Genomic DNA, 21,179 nt, shown 5'->3' on the forward strand with positions numbered 1-21,179 from the left:
TGTACTGCTGGGGCAGATGTCAGTAGTCTTGGACCACAGCACGATGAGATGGCAGATGTTTCCTTAATCGGTAGTACCCTTCCAGTGTGGCATCAGAGGTTAACCAGCACTTGATGCACACCTGGGTACATACAAGGTGGGAATTCAGAGGTCAGCTTACCCCCTCCATCTCCTGAAGGTGTGCAGCCCTAACAGGACCCGCTTGCACCTTGTACTCCTGGAAGAGGTGCAGCATGAGCAGCCCTTGCTGTATAGAGATTATACTGCAGTGCTGGTTATAAGACTGCCAGTAGCACCATTGGTTGTTTCTGCTTCCGGTGTTCTGCGCCTGCTGCCTTTTTAATGTGGAGACTGTGGATCCAGGGTGGTAGTCACTCACACTTGATGGCTATGGCAGTTGTCAGGAGCACATGATATGGTCCCCGCCATTGTGGCTGAGGGCAGTGCCATCGGGTTTGTGACTTTACCCACTCCAAGTCTCCCGGTTGGGGTCTGTGTCCTAGCAGTGCATCCTGTTCTCGGGGGACTGTCGCACCTGGCGATGAAGACAGCACAATGTCTCTGTTAGTTTCTTACAATACTGTAACAACAAGCCATCTGTTATTGACAATGGAGCTACAGACAGGTAGTCTGGTATGTTCATGGGGTGACCAAATAAAATTTCATGGAGATTCAGTTTTGTTACGCTGTCAAGGGTGAAACTCATTGCTAACAGGGCTAGTGGTAGTGCATTAATCCAGGACAGTTTTCAACACCCGATTTTTCCTCTCAACGGCTTCTGCTGCTGGTGGGTGCTATACACAATGTCGTTTTTGTCTGAGCCCTAGCCCATTGCATATTCCTTCAATTACATGGGAGATAAATCCTGGTCCATTGTCAAAGCTCTGGAGTGTTAGCACCCCAATACTGGGAATAGGTTCCTTGAAAAGACATTTAATAAGTTTGTGCATCACAGTTTTTCATTGGATATGCCTTAGTCAATTTGCTAAATATGCACACTATAACCAAAACGTATTTGTCCTTGTGTGTAGGAGGCATATCAATGAAATCCATTTGCAAACTCTCAAAGAGTCCACGCGGTGGTATAAAGTAGTCTACATAGGCATTCAGCATACTGGCAAAATCTTGTGCTGTACCAACATTGGGAGAATAAATCAATCATTCCATAACATCCCACATGTGAATGGCGGAGGAGAAGAGGAGGAAAAGAGGAGCCATAAAAGGAAGCATTGTCATTGGCAGACATATCCTACAATTAGGACCAGTCCATATCCTCTCTGTTTTCACATATACTCCCTTTTCCCATTCCTCCTGCTCCTCTATCCCAGCCTGTTGTCGAATATATTTTGGATTAAAGTACAGGCAAGCATCTTCCACCGGTGGAGCGGGTGCCACCTGGACCATTGCATATTTGCACACTGTTAGTGCTATCTTCTTTGCCTTCGCATCAATAAAGGTATTTCCCTGTGAGGTATGGTTCTTTTCAGAGGTGTGTGCTGCACATTTTACAATGTCGACCCTTTTGGGTAACAGTAGTGCTTGCAAGAGATCAGCAACCAATGAAGCATGTTGTATTTGTTGGCCAGCTGAGGTTAGAGATCCCCTCATTGCCCACAGCTGGCCAAAGTTGTGTGTCACTCCAAATGCATACTGGCTGTGCATATATATGTTCACAGTTTTTCCCTGTGCCAGTTTGCATGCCATTGTTAATGCCACCAATTCTGCTGCTTGGGCACTTTTAACCACAAGCCTTCCCCCGCTAGCAGTCTCCTGTCTGTGTCCACCGCATAGGAGGCCTGCAGTGTTCCTGTGTCATTTCTGATACATGAGCCATCAACAAACAAATCTCCTTCAGCATTTTCAAATAGTGTGTCTCTGAGGTCTGCTCATACATTTGTATGTCTGTAAATGGCTAATACACAATCCTGAAAGGCATTGTCTGTTGAAGGCTCATCCTGTCTTGCCTCCAGTTGGCAATAGACAAGTGGGGTTGAGAGTGCATCTTTTAATAATAATATGTGGTGCCAATAGTGTCAGTTCATTCCATGTGAGACGCGCATTTGTTAGGTGTTGTGTTTTTTGTTGTTGTCAACAGTGTATATACTGCATGAGGAACATGAAGGACCAAGCTGTGCCCCAGTACTATACTCTCTGATTTTTCCACTGCCAATGCCGCCAATGTAACTGCTCTCAGACATGGCAGAAGGGCAGCGGCAACAGGGTCTAATGTGGCAGAGTAGTAAGCCACTGGGCGATGCAAAGACCAGTGTTTCTGTGTCAGCACCCTCAGCGAGCAACCCCCTTCTCATGGCAAAATAAGTGAAGTTCCTTGCTGTAATCCAGGAGGCCTAGCGCTGGAACAGCACATAGTTTATGCTTCAGTGTGTGGAATGCCTTTCACAATCTGGAGACCAGAGTACTAGGTAAGGTTCTTGCCTGTGGGTGAGATTTTGCAGTGGCTGTGCAATTAAGAAGTAATTTGGTATCCAGTGCCTGCAATAGCCTGTCACCCCCAGAAACGTCCTCACATCCTTCTGTGTGCATGGTCTCTGGAATTGTATCATAGTGGCAACCCTTTCAGGTAGCAACCTATGAGTCCCCTGAGACAATTCATGGCCCAAGTATTGTACTGTTGTTAAGCAGAACTGCAATTTCTTGGAGGACACTTTGTAGTCTTTTTCTGCCGAATGGTGTAGCAGTGCAACAGTGTCCTCTACACAAGCCGCCTGGGAAGGTGAAGCCAACAGCAAATTATCAGTGTATTTTATCAACGTAGAGCCCCCTGGCAGGTGTAGGGAGGTCAGATCTGTCTTTAGGGCATTTGAAAAAATTGATGGTGACTCTGTATAGCCCTGGACTAACCTCTCCCAAGTAAACCTTTTTCCTTGGAATCAGAATGTAAAAAGATATTGGGAATCTTCCTGTAATGGGATGGAAAAGAATGCAGAGCTCAAATCTAAAACCGTGAAGTGGGTAGCAGTGGCTGGGATACTGGACTGAATGGTGGCTGTGTTAAGGACAACTGGGAATGACAGGATCACTATTTTGTTTAATTTGCGAAGATCCTGTGTGAACCTATATACGGGGGCCTTGTTTGGTCCCTTGGGGGGCTTCTTTACAGTCAGTATAGGGGTGTTACAGGGGCTGTGTCTTATTTCCTTTATTATTCCTTGTTGTAAAAGGTCCCTCATCACTGGTGCTGTACCTTCCTCCCCTTCTCTGGATATCTTGTACTGTGGGACCCGTGATGGTGGTGCCCCTGGAATCAACTTTATTTGCACTGGGGGTTAATTTAGCACACATCCCACATCATTTGCACCCAAACCCAGACCTCACCTGGGACACAGTCCTTCAGTTCTGGTGGTAGTCCTAGTGTTCCTTGAGGTGCACACTTCGTGAATGCTTCAAATATCCATTTACCCTACTCTCTCGGAAAACCCCTACTGGTGAACAATGGATGGTACATTGCAATTTGCACAGCAAGTCCCTGTCTAGCAAATTTACAGGGCTTTAAGTGCTGAGAATGAATTAGTGTTGAACAGTGATGGAACCAACCACCAAGGACAGGTGCTGTGTCAAGTATTCACTTACTGCTTGTCCCATCATACCGACTGCTGTTATTTAGGTACTCAAGAGGGGTGCTTCTGGCATCTCAAATGCCTTCAGCATTGATCTTGTTCGACACATTGTCGACCTGGAAGGTAACTGTTTTATCTAGCACCGTCCTATCCACATATGGACCCTCCTGGTCTACTGGTATAACTGGCATGATCAGGCAGTCTCACAATCTTGGGCACCCCAAGTATGCCCCTGCCGGAGACGGGGTTAGAGACGCGTGACTCCCGGTCATGTAACCTCTGGGTATCACTGGTCTCTGTTGAGGTTGGAGGTAGTGGGGAGGCATGCGTTGGGCCATAATGTGGTTATGAAGCCTGTGACTCTCCTTGTCTGTTTGGGGCTGGGTCAAAAATATTCTGCATGTAGGGCGGTGGTGGGGCAATTTGTGGATGGGAATTTTTCCTCTGTTGACCTCTGCCTCAGGGTCTTCTGTCCAATACCCCAGCTGGTTGCAGTGAAAACATGTTGTTCCAGGCGGGCAGTCACCACCTCCTGTAGAAGTGCCCCAGAAATCAAAGCACAGTCAAAGGCAGAGACCATGCAGCTACAGTGAAATGAAGAAGAGTTTAGTAACGTGACACGGGGACAGCTGGCTCCAAAACCAAATGTCCAAATTGCAGAACAACAACAAATCTTTTATTGCTGTAAACCATAAAGGGTAGTCTCATCAATTATCCAGTAAGAGTTGAGCACATGGTATTTCTTGGCAATCATAGACTGGCATATCACATGTCCAGCAATCTCCAGGCAAGATTTCATTACCTTTATATATAATATCCAGTCACCTTACAGAGCAATACTGCATTATAAGCGTATTCATATCAATAATGACATGTCCAATCATAGACTGGCATATCACATGTCCAGCAATCTCCAGGCAAGATTTCATAACTTTTATATATAATATCGAGTCACCTTCCAGAGCAATACTGCATTATAAGCGTATACATATAAATAATGACGTGTCCCTCATAATATCAGTTGGGGACTTCTTGAGATTGAGAAATATGTTAGCCAATAGTAGTTGTCTTGATTCAATTATAGAACTTGAGTGCTAAGCTGGCATGCTGTGGTACATCATGAGTGTGGTCTCTTGAGCAAGCCTTGCATCATATTGCATTCCAAGCTTATACATATAAAATGTGGAAAACAATTCATCACGTGCTTCAACAACAGCCAACATTATCATTGAGTAGCATAGGACCAAGAAAAGCAAGATGGATTATATATCATATAAAAAGTTGAGATTCCACGCCATTGGTCTGCATTACCACCTGGTGGCTGCCATATTGCCTGAAGCCAATGCCACCACGGCCAGCCATTCATACAGCTAATCACTCCCAGAACTCAGGGAGCTAAATGCAAATGTCCACAGTGCTCAGCGACCACCCATGAAGTTGGATATTGACCTGCTTACTTCGATGGCAGGTGGGTGGCAGGATAAACAAAGGATTTAGGTCGAGTAGCCATAGCTTACAGAGAGTGCTGCTAGTTAGCCATCTTGCTGGCCATGCCCCCTCAAAGAGTACTCCTTTAGTAATACTTCCAATACTCTTAAATGCATTTGCAAATAGGCCCCATGACTCAAGCCAAAAAGAGTGAATGAATTTGAAGCTGACCTGGCATGTGGTGTTGATCAGTCAAGGTGCCTGTATTATTAAATGTAGACTGGCTATCAGGGCTTGGGGAAAAGGGGCATTGAAATGGTCGCATATTGCAACATAGCAGATCATTATTGACCAGTTTGGGTGCTTTTATAATGAAACAGGTGAATCCAATTCCATGGTGATGAGGGATGCTTTATAATTACAGAAATATATGAGACAAACTATTTATTTGAAATATATGTAACATTTGAAATATCAAAAATTTACACATCTTCATATTTTGCCTATAGGTAACTCTAGTGATTAAGGCGGTCATTACAACATTGGGGGTAAAAGGCACCTACCGCCGTGCAGAAGACTGCCAACACACCGCCGCGGCCGCGGAATTCCGCCACAGCTATTATGACCCACATCTCGGAATCCGCCAAAAGTTAGACACCCACACAAGTTCGCCACACCAAAGGTCAGTGATAAACTGGCGAAAACAAATCCTCCGCCGTCACGCCAACAGAAATACACCCACACTATCACGACACACAAATCCATGCAGCGGTCTTTCAACCGCGGTATTCCATTGGCGGTACACACCGCCGCGCTCAAAATACACACACTCTTACAAAACACAGCCACATTGGACAATTTAAAATACACACACCTGATACACATACACACACCACTCCCACACATCCAATACAATATAAAACACACACCCACATCACCCACAAACCCCTACTACCAAAAATTCAGAAAGAAGGCCAGAGAGAGACACCACCAGCAAGAACAACAGCATCCACAGGCACACAACACCATCACCCAACACAACTTCCACGCACCTCACACAACACACCACTACATATCACCACACTTATCACCACACACCCCACCCCACACATCACCTATACCACCCCATGGCATGGCAAAGACACCCCAGGTTCTCGGAGGAGGAGCTCAGGTTCATGGTGGAGGAAATCGTCCCGGGTAGAGCCACAGCTATTCGGATCACAGGTGTAGCACACCTCCATAGCTAGGAAGATGGAGCTATAGCGAAGAATAGTGGACAGGGTCAATGCAGTGGGACAGCACCCAAGAAATGGGGAGGACATAAGGAAGAGGTGGAACGACCTACGGGGGAAGGTGCATTCTGTGGTCTGAAGACACCAACTGGCGGTTCAGCGGACTGGCGGCGGACCCCAACGTCCTCCCCCACAACTAACAACATGGGAGGAGCAGGTCTTGGCGATTCTGCATCCTGAGGGCCTCGCAGGAGTAGCTGGAGGAATGGACTCTGGTAAGACAAAGCTTTACTATTACATCCCCCACCCTACCTGCATGCTATCACATACCCCCACCCTCACCCTCACCCCCAGCACCCCAACTCCTCACATATGTCCCAACATCACAACCCACACATCACAACACCAAGCCCTGCATGCAACAACAAAGCATGGACACCCATCACCAAAGCATGCCCAGTGCACATACCCATACACCCCCCTAAACCATCATCAAACAAGCTCCCACACAGGAATGCTAGCACTGGGGTTCCGGGTCACCCACCCATTGCACACCATTACACACACAGATTTAATAAACATCCTTTTATACCCCTGCAGGACCCCTACCCAACATCACCGGACAGGAGGGTCCACACATGTCCACACCACCAACAGAAGAGGCCCACAGTGATGACAGCACCTCTGTCCAACTGGATCTAGATGACCAGCCCGGACCATCGGGGACCTCTGGACAGTCGGTTCCCCTCACACAGGCACAGGCCACCACAAACCTTCCCCCCTCTGGAAACACCAGCACAGCACCCACCCAGCGGGCCCATACCTCCGTTTCCAGAACACGTCAATCAGCTGTGTGTCCACCACTACAGGGAACCCAGGATAACCCACCACCCCAACAGCAACAGGGACTTGGAGTAGGTGGTAGTGGGCACACGGTCCAGGGGACGGAGGCCCAGGAACACAGGGGAACTGGGAGGGCTGCTGTGCGACAGGGGGCGGACAGGCCAAGGGAACCCACTCTCCACGAGGCCCTCTCCTCCATCATGGGAGCCTACCACCACTCCCAGGAGACGATGGCAACAGTACTGGCCAAGTTTCAGGAGACCCAGCGCATGCAGGAGGAACAGTATATGGGCTTCAGGGAGGAACTCAGAACCATCAGCTCCACCCTGGGCACCATCGTAGGGGTGCTGAAGGAAGTACTCAACACCAGGAGGGACACTGTGGCACTACAAGGGGCCCCTGACACTAGCATGGATGATGAACTGCCCACCACCTCCGCCGGCGCTAGTGGACAGGACGCCCCGCCACAGGACCACCACACCAGCACCCCAACCCCTGCAGAGGGAGAACCACTCTGCAAACAGTCCCTGAGATCCAGGACAAAGACAGAGCACGATGCCAAGACCCCCGCCAAGAAATGAGACCACCCTGATTGTTATCCTACTGTCCCACTTTGTCACCCTGTCCATAATTAAACTGCCCCAGCTCCACTTCCTATGCCCATATGGGCAATGCACCTGTGAGACTAATAGACTGACTCTGCCATGGACACTCCTCCGCCATCACCCCTCACCATTTCACTACCCCCTCCAATATTGAGCATTTAAATAAACACACCTAAAGCACAAAATTATCTGGAGTCTGTCTATGATTTCGAAATAGTGGATTAGCAATTACAGTGACAAAATGTTTTTTAAATAGTAATGTCAACATACCTATGTCACACAGCTCTAGTCCATGAGGAATCTAAGCAGATGTCAAACAGTGGGACCCACATCTGTGAAATTGTAAGGGAAAGTGACAACTCAGTGACCATACACAGGGTGAAAACGACAGACAGGAGACAGGTAGTAGTGTCAAAATACATGTAGTAGGCAGGTTTGTATTCCTACCTGTGTCTCACTGGAAATATTGCAGGATCACTGAGTCCCTGTTGTGCATGTCTTCTTCCTCTGCTTCCTCCTCATCACTGTCCACAGGCTCCACAGCTGCACCAACACCTCCATCTGGACCATCCTCCTGCAGAAAAGGCACCTGTCGTTGCAAAGACAAGTTGTGAAGCATACAGCAGGCCACGATGATCTGGCACTCTTTGGTGAGTAGACTAGGGATCCACCTGTCATATGGAGGTGCCTGAACCTGGCCTTCAGGAGGCCGAAGGTCCGCTCGATCACCCTCCTAATTCGCCCATGGGCCTCATTGTAGCGTTCCTCTGCCCTTGTCTTGGGATTCCTCACTGGGGTCAGTAGCCATGACAGGTTGGGGTAACCAGAGTCACCTGCAAATGGCGAGGGGCAACTGTTAGACACACACTAACCTGGAGGGATAACCCCAGACCCAGACAACCATTCCCACTGACTTGCTTCCAGGTGCTCACCTAATAGCCACACACGGTGCCTCTGGAGTTGACCCATCACATAAGGGATGTTGCTATTCCGCAGGATGTAGACGTCATGCACTGAGCCAGGGAACATGGCATTCACATGGGAGATGTACTGGTCTGCCAAACATACCATCTGTACATTCATAGAATGATAACTCTTCCGGTTTCTGTACACCTGTTCACTCCTGTGGGGGGGGACCAAAGTCACATGGGTCCCATCAATGGCACCTATGATGTTGGGGATATGTCCCTGGGCATAGAAATCACCTTTCACTGTAGGCAAATCCTCCACCTGAGGGAAAACGATGTAGCTCCGCATGTGTTTCAGAAGGGCAGACAACACTCTGGATAATACGTTGGAAAACATAGGCTGGGACATCCCTGATGCCATGGCCACAGTTATTTGAAATGAGCCACTTGCAAGGAAATGGAGCACTGACAGCACCTGCACTTGAGGGGGGATTCCTGTGGGATGGCGGATTGCTAACATCAGGTCTGGCTCCAACTGGGTACACAGTTCCTCGATTGTGGCACGGTCAAGCCTGTAGGTGATTATCAAATGTTGCTCCTCCATTGTCGACAGGTCCACCAACGGTCGGTACACCAGAGGATGCCGCCATCTCCTCACATGTCGCAGCGGACGGTGCCTATGAAGGACAACAGCGAGCACAGAGTCAAACAACTCAGATTTACATACCCACAGTTTACCCAGAACACCAATCATACACAAAAGGTGGCCTGTATGTGTGTTGAATCTAGGCCTAGGTATGTGTGACGCAGTTGAAAATGAAGCCATTTGGGCCCCTGAAATGGCAGCTGCCTGACCTCTAAAGTGGGACAATGGGATGTGAGGTAACTGAGCTGGCGTTATACACCGTCGCGGTAGGCGGTCAAAGACCGCGGCGCAATGCTGCATTGGTTAACATTGGACCCTATGAGTCCCAGGAGCCAAATCAAATCAAATCATTAATATTTATAAAGCGCGCTACTCACCCGTGCGGGTCTCAAGGCGCTAGGGGAAAAAAGGGGGGGGGGGTTACTGCTGCTCGAAGAGCCAGGTTTTTAGGAGTCTCCGGAATGCGGAGTGGTCCTGGGTGGTCCTGAGGCTGGTGGGGAGGGAGTTCCAGGTCTTGGCTGCCAGGAAGGAGAAGGACCTCCCACCCGCCGTGGAGTGGCGGATGCGAGGGACGGCAGCGAGCGCGAGGCCCGAGGAACGGAGGAGACGGGTGGGGGCGTAGAAGCTGAGGCGACGGTTGAGGTAATCCGGTCCCTTGTTGTGGAGGGCTTTGTGTGCGTGGGTGAGAAGTCGGAAGGTGATCCTTTTGCTGACTGGGAGACAATGCAGGTGTCCCAGGTGTGCCGAGATTTGGCTGTTGCGGGGTACGTCGAGGATGAGGCGGGCCGAGGCGTTTTGAATACGTTGCAGGCATTTTTGGAGCTTGGCGGTGGTCCCAGCATAGAGGGTGTTGCCGTAGTCCAGGCGTCTCGTGACGAGGGCGTGGGTCACGGTTTTTCTAGTGTCGGCGGGGATCCAGCGGAAGATCTTGCGGAGCATGCGGAGGGTGAGGAAGCAGGCGGAGGACACGGCGTTGACTTGCTTGGTCATGGTGAGAAGAGGGTCCAAGATGAAGCCGAGGTTGCGGGCGTGGTTTGCGGGGGTCAGTGCGGTGCCGAGGGCCGTGGGCCACCAGGAGTCGTCCCAAGCGGACGGGGTGTTGCCGAGGATGAGGACTTCCGTTTTGTCAGAGTTCAGCTTTAGGCGGCTGAGCCTCATCCAATCTGCAACGTCCTTCATGCCCTCTTGTAGGTTGGTCTTGGCGCTGGCGGGGTCCTTGGTGAGGGAGAGTATAAATTGGGTGTAGTCGGCGTAGGAGGTGATGATGATGTCGTGCTTGCGTACGATGTCGGCAAGGGGGCTCATGTAGACATTGAAGAGTGTTGGGCTGAGTGATGAGCCTTGAGGTACGCTGCAGATGATCTCGGTGGGGTCTGAGCGAAACGGAGGGAGGTAGACTCTTTGGGATCGGTTTGAGAGGAAGGAGGCGATCCAGTCCAGGGCCTGGCCTTGGATCCCGGTGGAGCGGAGGCGGGTGATTAGGGTGCGGTGGCAGACGGTGTCGAAGGCAGCCGAGAGGTCGAGGAGGATGAGGGCGACTGTTTCACCGTTGTCCATCAGGGTTCTGATGTCGTCTGTGACTGAGATGAGGGCGGTTTCAGTGCTGTGGTTGGTTTGGAATCCGGTTTGTGAAGGGTCGAGCAGGTTGTTGTCTTCCAGGAAGGTGGTCAGCTGTTTGTTGACGGCCTTCTCTATTACCTTGGCGGGGAAGGGGAGGAGCAAGATCGGGCGGAAGTTTTTCAGGTCGCTCGGGTCAGCCGTAGGTTTCTTTAGTAGTGCGTTGACTTCGGCGTGTTTCCAGCATTCGGGGAAGGTAGCAGAAGTAAAAGAGGAGTTGATGACGGCCTGGAGGTGCGGGGCGATGATGTCGTCGGCTTTATTGAAGATGAAGTGAGGGCAGGGGTCCGATGGAGCACCGGAGTGGATCGAGTTCATGGTGGTTTTGGTTTCTTCGGTGTTGATGTGGGTCCAGTCGTTGAGGGTGATGGTCGGAGGGGTGGGTTCAGTGATGCTTGGTTGGGACTGGTGTCCGAAGCTGTCGTGGAGGTTGCTGATCTTGCGATTACCAATGACGATGTATGCCGGTGGTGACGGTACGCACCGCCGCGGGCGTGACTGCCATTTTCTAGCTGTTCAATCACTCGATACCTGATCTTCGACAGGAGAGGACCTACATTGCAAGTGCTGCTGTGACCTCGGTCTGGAAGAGACAATGGCTCGTGCGTCTGGGAAAAGGGCCCCTGCCTTCACATCGGAGGAGTTGGAGTTGGAGAAGCTCGTGGATGGGGTACTCCCCCAGTACATGCTACTCTACGGTCCTCCAGACAAACAGGTAAGTACACAGGGAGCATGTTGTATGGGCTATGCCTGTGTGGAGAGGGCTGGATGTAAGAAGGAAGGGGGCAGAGTGCTGCGTGGCAAGGGTAGGGATGGGGGCCAATCACTTTGATGGTGCAGTTGGTAATGACTTCTCTTCTTCCCCTGTACATTTCATGTAGGTCAACGCCCACCAGAAGAAAGATATTTCAAACTCTGGCCTCAGCATTGATGGCAGCCATTGTCCCCGTCTCTAGCCTCCCCCCTCCAACTTCCTCCACCCAGACCCAATCCCCTGTACCTCTGCCTATCCCAAGCACACCATCAGACCAGCCTGCACACACCTCAACACACGAGGAAAGCTCAGGCAAACATAAGCACCACACATCCCACAGGCACTCACTCAAGAAGCACACACATGCAGACACACCAACATCCACTGCCTCCACTGTGTCCCCCTCCTTGTCGTCTCCCTCCTCCCTCCCAGTCTCGTCTACACTCACACTTGCATGCACTACCTCTACAGCCACTGCGTCCCTCTCCAGCACACCCACCACCACACCCCGCTCACGTGCAGTCACCACCCCCACTACCATTCACACATCCCCTGTGTCCTCTCCCAGTGTGTCTGTGAAGCCCCCTCCCACGATACACAAACGCAGGCACATACCCACCCAACAGCCATCCACCTCACGACAGCCTCCAGCGCATGCACCTTCACCCAAAGTCACCAAACGAACACCTCCTACAACCACCACCTCTTCCTCCACTCCCAAACCCCCTCCAGCTACCCGTCCCAGTGTGTCCCAAAAACTTTTCTTGTCCACCCTTGACCTTTTTCCCACACCTCCCCCACCCCGTCCATCTCATAGGTCCCGAAGTAGCACCTCAGCCAAAACATCTCTGGGACCAGTGGTGCCTGTAGTCACCGGTATGTGGAGTGCACCGGCCACCAGGACAGCCAGTGTGGCACGGAGCCACAGCACAGACAGTCCCCCACCTGTGAAGCATCAGAAGTTGGCCAGTGCCCGGCGGGAGAGGGGGAAGACTCCAGCCACCAAAGCCGCTCCCAGGGGTCCCGGTGGGAGTGTGGAGTCAGCTGTGACACCTTCCAAGGTGGGGAAGGGCCACAAGAAACCCGGCAAGTCTGGGAAGAGCTGCACGGCGGAGAAGACCGCCATCATCCCCGCAGCCCAGGAGGCCACCGCCAGCCCCAGCCCAGCTGCCCAGGAGGCCACCGCCAACCCCAGCCCAGCTGCCCACGAGGCCACCGCCAGCCCCAGCACAGCTGCCCAGGAGGCCACTGCCAACACCAGCCCCACTGGGCCATGAAGGACCACCAGCAAAAGCCCCGCTGGGCCATGAAGGACCGCCAGCAAAAGCCCCGCTGGGCCATGAAGGACCGCCAGCAAAAGCCCCGCTGGGCCATGAAGGACCACCAGCAAAAGCCCCGCTGTGCCATGAAGGACCGCCAGCAAAAGCCCTGCTGGGCCATGAAGGACCACCAGCAAAAGCCCTGCTGGGCCATGAAGGACCGCCGTCTCAAGCACCGCTGAACAGGGCACCACCAACTCAAGCACGCTGAACAGGGCACCGGCAACTCAAGCACCGCTGAACAGGGCACCGTCAACTCAAGCACCGCTGAACAGGGCACCGCCAACTCAAGCAACACTGAACATGGCACCGCCAACTCAAGCACCGCTAGCCCATGAGCGGCAGGGGCACTGACGCAACTGGGTCCTTCATGGGGTGAGTGATGCACTTTGGGCACCAGTCCCCCTCCAGAACAAGTGGAGAGATCCATCCACTACCTCTGTCCTTCACAGGATGAAGCACTCTGGGCACCAGTCCCCCTCCAGAACCAGTGGAGACTGTCATCCACTTCCTCTGTCCTTCACAGGATGAAGCACTCTGGGCAGTCCTTCACATGATGAAGCACTCTGGGCACCAGTCCCCCTCCAGAACCAGTGGAGACATCCATCCACTACCTCTGTCCTAAACAGGATGAAGCACTCTGGGCACCAATCCCCCTCCAGAACCAGTGGAGACTGTTATCCACTTGAGAGACTGTGGCTTTGCACTCCCCAGTATTGAACAGTGGGCAAACCACCCACGTGGGAGACTTGAGAGACTGTGGCTTTGTACTCCCCAGGATTGAACAGTGGGCAAACCACCCACTTGGGAGACTTGTGAGACTGTGGCTTTGCACTCCCCAGGATTGAACAGTGGGGAAACCACCCACTGTAGAGACTTGAGAGACTGTGGCTTTGCACTCCCCAGGATTGAACAGTGGGCAAACCACCCACTTGGGAGACTTGAGAGACTGTGGCTTTGCACTCCCCAGGATGTAACAGGGGCATGTGGCCCCCTCGTGGATTTGGCATCGTGCACTCAAGCGGCTGAGGTGCCCCCCCTTTCCCTCCCCCTGAGGTGCCTGTTTTCTTGCTGTCTGATGCCCCTGCAGTGTTCTCTCCATCATGGTCAGGGATCTTGTGTGGGCCTCGCCCATACCGTGTGGTCCCAGTGTTCCACGGACTTTCTTTGTGCAGTACCTGGACTACTATGCCTGGTATATATTTTGTACATGGTGTAAATATATATATTTCTGCCTACTTGTTTGTAATATATTCCGATGGTTACACTCATTTTCTTTGGTCTTTGCATTCTTCCGGGGGGGGGGTTGGGGGGTGTAACTGTGATGTATTGATATGCATTAGTGTGTGTGTTGTAGTGGGTGAGGGTGGGGGTGTTGCGTGTGTGTGTCCTTGTTTTTTCCCTCCCCTGTGTCGTAGGTGCAGTACCTACCGTGGTCTTCGCCGCTGGCGTTCGTGCTCCTGGTAGAGGAGCAGGAAGACTATCGCAGGTAGGATTTGGAGTTCCGGTTCCATGGTGTCCTCGTTCCTCGTGGAGTGTGTAGAAGGGAGCGTTTTCCCTTCGAAATTCCTGTTTCTGCCGTGTTTTTATCCGCAGTGAATCCGCCCCGGAAAAGGTGGCGGATTTGCCTGTCATAATAGTGTGGGCGGTACATTGTCTCCTGCCTGTCTGTTGGCGGTGTCCACCGCACTGTTTGTTTGTACCGCCGTGGCAGTCGGAGTGTTAAAGTGGCTGTCTTTGTTGGCGGTTTCCGCCACACTGCCACTGTCGTAATTGCTATTTTTTTACCGCCGGCCTGTTGGCGGTCTTACCTCCTCTTTAACACCGTCCGCCAGGGTTGTAATGACCACCTAAGTGTGTTGAGCATGGCTTTCAGAGGTAATTTCTATACAAAATAACAATAACACACCTGATTATTACATCATAGCATTGAAAAGGAGTTTGAGTCCATGCAACAGTGGGCACAGATTTGTTACTCTAAAGATCTGAACGAAGCAGTGGAAAGGTGAATGATTGCGCATGTCCTGCACCTTTGCCTGCCATCAGTGAGTCTCTGCAGAACAGAGAGGAGAACGTACTTAATGCCCCTATGCCACCAACTACATTCTCAATTGCTGCTGTGGGTCAGTGCAGACTACCAGCTGAGCACGGATTTCTTCCCTTGCTGACAAAGAATCTAATAGTGCTGCTGTCAGCAGGGTGTACTTTTCTACTCACTCATTGAGAGTAGAAAGCATTGTCCTAGACATGGTGGAGGACGGAGGAAATGGAAAAACATTAAAATGTAAATTCTTCCTTTTTGAACCATACTTTGATGGTGCCACATAATCCTGACCCTACCTTAAATAGTTCCCTAAACCCTACCATCCTTCAATGCATTTATTTATTCACTATCTCTTCTTTCACTCTACCATCCATCCATCCTTATCCTTTTACATATCCATCCATCCTTTCCTCCATCCATTCTGTTAATCTTTAATTCTTTCTGCTTTCCGTCTGTTCAAACTTTCACATTTACACCCAAACATCCAACCATCCAACCATACATCCATTGTTTTATCCTTTCCTCATTCATCCTTCACATGTTCATCCATTCATCCAGCCACCCTTCCAAACTTTTGTGTGCCCATTCACTCACCCATCTATCCATCTTTTAACTCATCAAGCTCTGATTTCATTAATCCACCATTTCAGTCTTTCATCCTTTCTTTCATCTATACATTATTTCCCTTTTCTATTTACCACCTATCAACCTATATGTTCTACTTTCTGTCAATTCACTCCTCCATCCATCTTTCTGCACCCCTTTTATGTCGATGTATTCACCCACTCACTTATCATACCATCCACCCATCTACATTAACTTTCTCCTTTCCATTCTCTGAACCATGCATTCATACATCATTTGATTCATTCATCCAGGTCCCCATTCATCCATTCATAAATCATGCTTTCACCCTGCCATCCATCCATTCCATCAGCTATACATTTCACTCTGCCAACTACCCATCCTTTTACCTTTCCTTCCATCCTTCATATATCACCTGCCCCTCCATCCCTTCATCCTTGCATCAGTCCATCCTTTCTCCCTTCAAACATTTCACCTTTCCATCCCTGCTTTCAGTATTCCTTCCATACTTCATTTGGGGCCAGATGTCTCAAAAACATGTTTTGCATTTATTTAATAGCGAATTTTAAGAAATCGCTATTGAGAAATGCAAAATGGGATGTAAGAAAAGCAAATCTCTAATAGTGATTCCTTAAAATTCGCAATCGCTATTAGGGAATCGCTATTAGGGAATAGGACTCCATTCATCCCTATGTGCCTGAAGGCCCATAGGTGCAAATGCTTATGCATTTCCTAATTTGTGAATTCCTGTTAGGAATTTGCAACTTAGATAAAGCAAATACAAGGGTGCTGGGGGCCTAAGGCCCCCTTTGATGGACCCACCCAAAGAAATTGTGCACATGTAAAGGGGCATATGTGCACCACATGGCCCTTTTAAAAATGCATTATTAATGCATTTTTACAAATTGCACGTCGTCACCACTAAATTTGAATTTGTGGTAATTGCATTTTCTAAATGCCCAGTTCGCATTTAGGAAATGCACGATACATGTGCATAGGTAATCGCAAATAGGTATTCCCTATTTGCGATTACCTATTTAGGGAATTGCTAATTTAGCAATTCCTTAAATTGCACTGTTAATGCCTTTCATAAATCCTGAAAGGCTATTTTACATTTGCAAATGGTGGAATTTTCCTTTCTTCAAACATTTTTTCTTTTCGTATATAAAAATGTTACCTCTTCCCTTTCACCATTTTTCCTACTTTTCGCCCTTTCTTAACACTTTCTACCAATCTTTCTTTCTTTTCTCCCCTCTGTTCTATGTATATCTTACCTTTATCTCACTCCCTCATTCTTTTTATTTGCCTCTCTCTGTCCTCTTTTTTCCCCATTTCTCTTTCTCTATCTCCTTCGCTTTACTTGGCTCATTTGTCAGCCCTGGTTGCACTCCCCTGGGTTCACGCCCCTTGACCCTATCATGAGGTTCAGCTTCAGTGCTTTTATGAGTGTTTGTCTGCAGACCTGCAGACAGAAGAGGTCCACAAAGAAATCATCAACCTTTCAGTTGGACCCAACACTTCAGGTCATCAGGCCCAGTGTTGATTTTTGAAGCCACTAGAGGAAAGGATCTAAGGATGGTGAGGAAGGACGGCAGGACAGCGGGTATTGCATTTAAATGTTGAGGTTCAGGAAGTTAGAGAGTGAGGTGAAGAGGGTAGTTGGAATCAGGTGCTGTGTTTCCATATTTGTATTTATATTTAGCAAGAAATGGAATGGTTTTCTTTCACCATTCTGAATTGGAGTTTTTATCATTTAAGGTGTGACTCACGCAATGCAAGTCCTAAGGGCATTTAATTTTCTATTTTCTATTTTTGTCTACTATAGCACCTCCTATTACAATTTTACAACTACTGGTAAATAATATAATTAGGAACTATAACAACAATACTTAAGACACTGACATTTCTGTTTTTATTATGCTTACCTTATCACCCCGTCTTACAACTAGTGTCACTGAAGAATAGCAGACATTCAAAACATTCCCCTTGTTTTCCACTAGTGACTGACTACAGAGGCGTACTATAGCTCTTACTCCATGGGGTTGACACCCCAAAACTGGAAATTATGAGAAGTTGTCAATAGAATGCTACAGCTTACATGTTCTGCATTTGCGTGCTGTGATATGCAGCGGGTATAGATTACTGCATGGTGTGCAGTGTGGGTAGTGTTCAATTGTTGCAATCGATTCACACTAATTAGTGCACATATATATGTAGGAGAAATGTATGATACTGTAGATTGCTAACCCTGTTCATTTGCCTGTTATCTTTTCATTGACGGATGGCAATAACTGAAGGTATAGAATTTTTTATAATCTCTGTGCACTATATCGCTCAATCATGCACCGTACATGTTACACCTTAATGTTACAGATAGTAATAGAGTACGACAGTTATTGTAGGGATCCACTGGTCCTGAAGAAGTTCTTAGTTCCCATATGAGGCTGTTTAAGTAGGCTGAAACATGATGACCTGAGGATGTGGTGAGCAATTATAGTCCTGTAACATCCCATTCTTACAATCTTTTAATCTTACCTCGGGCAACCTCAATAAAGCACAGGAGGTTGACCTACAGGCAATTTTAATTTTAGTTATTGGTTCTCCTTCTTGTTACCCGACAGAAACAAGAGAGAAGTGGGGAATCGGTAATACATGAAGTGTGCCATTCAGCTGCTTCCCTTGATTCTTTGGAGACCCACGTAAGGCAATGGAACACAGGGGGAGATGTTCCCTTTTAAAATCCAGTGGTGTTACATCATAGCAACAAATCGAATTCGAAAAACCATACAAAACAATATTTTTACTGACTGTAGCCTATTTACAATTCCTAATGTATTAGTCTTGTGCTTTTCTTTTTCTATTCATGTTTGCTTCATAATAGATGCAATAGGATTCCAAACTGGTTCTTTGTTCTTTGGATTCTTTAGACTGTTGTCTTCTTTGCAATTATTTTAAATAAAAAGTAATGCTTTTATTTCCCATAGGTTTGCATTGTCTGTGTTTTGCATAATGTGTCTGAAGTAAAGGTAATGTGAGCAAGAGAAATAACATTTGATTACATCAAAATGGTAATCTGCAAAACTGCTTTTAATCATAAAGAAACAAGCTTATATGTTCATAATACATGATTAAATCATGCACAGTGGTGCTTCAACACAGCAAGATAGAAGAAAGCACAAACAACTTTATAAGAAACACTTCCAGGCATTTGCATTTGTATGTAAAAAAATACATAGCAAGAAGTTGTTGCCAAGTGACCCTGGAAAAAAGAAAAAAAATATATAACAATGATTGTTTCATTAGCAGTCGCTTTCCGCTACATCAGTTTCCAGGAACTTAGGGGCTTATTTACAAGCCCCTGTGAGATGATGGAACATCACTTTTAATGACCATCCAGCGGCACACACTACAGAGCCACCTCTCCAATGCCCCTTAAAGGCACCCTGCGTGGCTTTTCATAGCCTTGTAGATGTTGAGTGAGGCAACGCAGTGCAAGTCACTGCGTTGCTTCAGACTGCGATAGGGAGGCCTGCCATGGGCATTACAGTGGGGGCTCCCACGTAACACCCATGGCACTTGACACATTCCAAAATTTACAACATGCTATAAACCTGGGAAAAGGTCAAATGCCCATGCTCCAGAGGGTGAGGTGTAATGGAGGTTTGTTCCTCTATCTATGTGTGCTGCATTCTGCAGCACACATAGTAATAGGAAATCACCTCCATTGATTGTTTTTGTGCAGGAAGGTGTCTCTTCCCTCACAAAAACAATCATACCTGCAATGCAGACACCATGGTGCAAGGGTGCCTGCATTTGCACATGGCAGATAATTGCGTGCCAGAGCTGTGGAAGAGGACGTATAGACATATAGTTATAGCGTATTCCTGCCCTTTTCTTTTGATGCAGGGCAGAACAGCATGAAGCCTTTCAGCGCTGCCCTGCGCCAAAATATTGTAAAGGATGCCCTTAAAAGTTAGGGGTCATTTACAAAATCTTGCTTAACATTTACACCATACAGTTAGTTTATCCCAAATTCCCTATGAAGATTCTTGTTCCTCACGTTCCTCAAAATATGTTCCATTAGGGGTTGTTGAATTTTTAAGCTCAATGCAATGTATTTCTGGAAAACCTACTGACAATGGTCCTTTCAAAGTGCAAGATTGAATGTTGCTCTAACAATATGCAAATTAAAGCCATATAGGCGCATTGCTGCGTTCTGTGCTCCGAGATTGCTCCGATGTGGTGTTAAGACAGCAAGGTAATTCACAAGCTATTAAATAATTCAATAGGAGAAATCTATAGTCTTAGAACAGCAACAAAGTGCCCTGTCAGGATTTTGTGAGAATGTGATCTCATTAAAAAAAGTCTCTGCCCTTAAAAGTCACCCTTTCTCTGCTTTGTATCCCTTAATGAAAGCAGACGCGTAGCGTAGGAGTCTAAAATTTGCAGAGGCAACCTCTAAACAGCATGTGTACCCCAAGTATACTAGAGATCATAGAGCATAAAGACAGGAATTTTAAAAAGACTGAGTAGCCCGGGTTCGATAATTATCACACCTGATGAAACTAGACACTAATGTTTTTGGATTTTATGAAGTGCCATAATTATTGAATAGCCGGAGTTTTGCCCTTGAAATGGTGTCTAACATGGATTTTGGTGATTAGCTCACCAAAAGATACATGTCCCGGTATTTATCTCGCAGTATTGGCCTGCCAAAATTGATTGGGAGAGCAAACTTTATTGCACCTGGTAATTATCAAGTTTGATAAAAGTCACAACACTTATAATAATGATCCTTCCACAAACACGTGTTTGAGATGGAGTCACATTTGACTGATCCTGTTGCCTTTGAAACTATTTTAGTATGACCTGTATACGTGTATTTTCCTGACTTCTGTTATCTAGGGCTCAGCTAGGCCTGGAGCCTATCTTGTTCAAAGTGGAAATCACATTCACTGTTCTGCTGCAAGTGGTTAAGCAAGTTATGATGTTCTATTAATGATAGTGTTCTCTGAAAAGGCACTCGAGCATGAGCTCAGTAGTAATATTTTCCCAAGGAACCTCTGCTTGTGCACAGTATTGCTTTCATTCACAATGGTTCACTGTTGTTTTTGTAACTAGTTTATTCTGACACCTCTGAACAACATTAGGTCAAGGGGACTGAATCAATATCCAGGTTAGTGCTTAGAAAGTAGGACTGTATCATGATTACAAATTGTTTATTTTGGTTGGTTGGAAATGTGTTTTTTGCTCATGCCACTATGATTCTGCATGTTCCATGACATTCTGTTGGTGATTTCCTATATAAACCCTTTAGAAGGTATGCACAAAATGAATGTCACTGTGCCACTTCAACACTATATGGTGTGCTTTGCTTGAGTTACCGAATTTTGCATGTTTAAGGGTGCTTTCAAGCATGCTGTGGTTGAAAAATGGCAGTGAATAGGCCAAACTACTTTATAGTGTATTTATGGGATCCAGATGTGTCTTGAAGCTATGGTAGGTATTCAGCTGGGAATTTAGACTTACCTGAAACTATCCAAAAAGGTGTTCACAAACTGAGCAGTGGGCTCAGAGCAGGTGTTAAAAGTAGTCACAACATTGATTACAATGGGCCTCA

At 47.9% G+C, this 21,179-nt stretch overlaps 1 long non-coding RNA gene across 1 annotated transcript in view; it reads left to right on the forward strand.

Moving 5' to 3' along the window:
- Nucleotides 1-21,179, forward strand: part of LOC138295730 (uncharacterized) — a 358,876-nt gene that overhangs the window by 114,612 nt on the left and 223,085 nt on the right. The window lies entirely within an intron of this gene.

This window comes from Pleurodeles waltl, chromosome 1_2, assembly GCF_031143425.1.
Source record: "Pleurodeles waltl isolate 20211129_DDA chromosome 1_2, aPleWal1.hap1.20221129, whole genome shotgun sequence".
NCBI classification, from domain to species: domain Eukaryota; kingdom Metazoa; phylum Chordata; class Amphibia; order Caudata; family Salamandridae; genus Pleurodeles; species Pleurodeles waltl.